Raw genomic sequence first — 1,819 nt, 5'->3', positions numbered from 1 at the left:
ATTTACTTTAAGGTTCTCTTAAATACAAGTGTTTAATATTTTCTTTTTTTTATCATTTATATCTTCTTCTACTTCTACAAAAACAATTTTAACGCAACCAATTGTTTTAAAATATACTTTTAAATATTTATATCTATATTTTATATAGATAGTGGTAATTTTTTGAAGAAATATACACTAATTAATTTAGCAGGTTTTTTATTAGAATTAATATTTAATTCATCAGATTTATTACCACTTATTGTCAGATAAAAAATTGTAGGGCTGATAGGTACCTTAGGTACCTCTTCATTAACCGGGAGAATGTATGACAAAACTATTAGAATCAATTTAATAATATTAAAGGAAACTTCTTTTTTAGAAATATATAAATTTAATATTATTTCCTTGATTTTATTTAATAGTCCAACATTCCACAATAACTTTTTGAAACTTCGAAACGCGTTTCAACAACCTCAAGTAAATAATTTTATTGAGTAATGAATAAGTATTTAAATTTCAAATAATTTCCAATTACGAAATAATTAAAATATTATTTGATAGGCAAACAATAAAATAACTGAGAATGGAAACAAAGTCATAAAGTTTATTAAAAATTAATAAATAGATATCATGAATATTATATTTGAGTAACGTTTAAGTTAAAAAAAAGTGAAATACGACGTTTCGCTTTTTTACTGTGAGGTTTTTCAAGGAAATCGTTAAAAATATTTTTGAGTACATCTTTGTGGTATTAAAAAGGATGTTGATCACAACTTTACTTCTGTGACAAATAATTATTTTGAAGAAGTCCACAATCCAATTGCGAAACGTCGGAATTTTGTTAAATCCAGTTGAAAACTTCATCACTCTTACTAATAGTAAGTCACTTCCTACAATAAAAAAAAGTAAATCCTACCTTTTCCTTATTGACACACTCTTAGTTTCACTTAAAAAAAAAATGATTGTTCTTTCTGTGTAAAACTCCACAAGGGGTCACCGCAGATGCAACAACAATAATAACAGTATGTAGTGCACACGTACCGACCAATAATAAGTGCGCCGTGACCGTCGAAAAGAAGTTTCGCGTTCGATGATGCGATTAACAATAACAAGGTGAGTTACCTACTTTGCAGTTTTAAGTAGAATGTTTTGGTACCGAACGCACCGTCGAAAAGGGGAAGGGGGACACAACAATTTACTCCGAATAGAAAAAAGATTACCCACTTGATCAACGCTATTAAAAAGTAATCATTGTTGATGGTACCACGGCTTGCTGCGAACGAAGAAACGTGGCTTCTGGAAGGTCTATTATAGTCGAACGTGCTATTGTAATAGCTACTAGTTATACAAATAAAATTCTTGGTCAGGTTTTGTACCATGTACGCTAAAAGTATCGTTAACTTTTTCAATTATTGTTTATTTGTTTATTTTTAGTTTTCATATAAGCATGTGGATGCATTTTGTATAACATTGTATTTTTGCATGGACTTATCGATCAGTACTTTCCGGTACTTCCAGAATTTTCATTGTTATTCAATGTGTGTATACTTCTTTTCTTGTTTAGCGTGCGTGTCACTGGCAATTTTTTTTTTTCCTATATATAGAACTATTTAAGGATGTTGGGGAGGTATGTCAAAATGCTACGAGACCAATAAAAATTTGGAAGAACGTGCCTCATTCAATTCTAAAACATTATTTATTAAAAATAATAAGTTATTGGAATTTTAAAAAATTGTAATTTTACACGTCATTTTATGGAACAGATTAGATTTATTTTTATTAGCAGAAAAAAAGCTACCAAAAATTTCATACTTTTATAATAAGTAACTTGAACTCT

At 28.5% G+C, this 1,819-nt stretch overlaps 1 protein-coding gene across 2 annotated transcripts in view; it reads right to left on the bottom strand.

The window, feature by feature from the left end:
• Nucleotides 1-1,247, bottom strand: part of LOC108732337 (fatty acyl-CoA reductase wat) — a 58,746-nt gene extending 57,499 nt beyond the window's left edge. Inside the window, exon 1 of one of the 2 annotated variants that reach the window (XM_018463080.2) lies at nt 899-1,247. The gene's annotated coding sequence lies outside the window, so the exon portion shown is untranslated. The remainder of the gene's footprint in view (nt 1-898) is intronic. The other variant, XM_018463079.1, reaches the window with a different exon arrangement.
• Nucleotides 1,248-1,819: the final 572 nt, after the last annotated feature.

This window comes from Agrilus planipennis, unplaced genomic scaffold (assembly GCF_000699045.2).
Source record: "Agrilus planipennis isolate EAB-ADULT unplaced genomic scaffold, Apla_2.0 scaffold30, whole genome shotgun sequence".
Lineage (NCBI taxonomy): Eukaryota > Metazoa > Arthropoda > Insecta > Coleoptera > Buprestidae > Agrilus > Agrilus planipennis.
The sequence above is the reverse complement of the archived record's forward strand: the minus strand, read 5'-3'. Positions and strand labels throughout refer to the sequence as shown.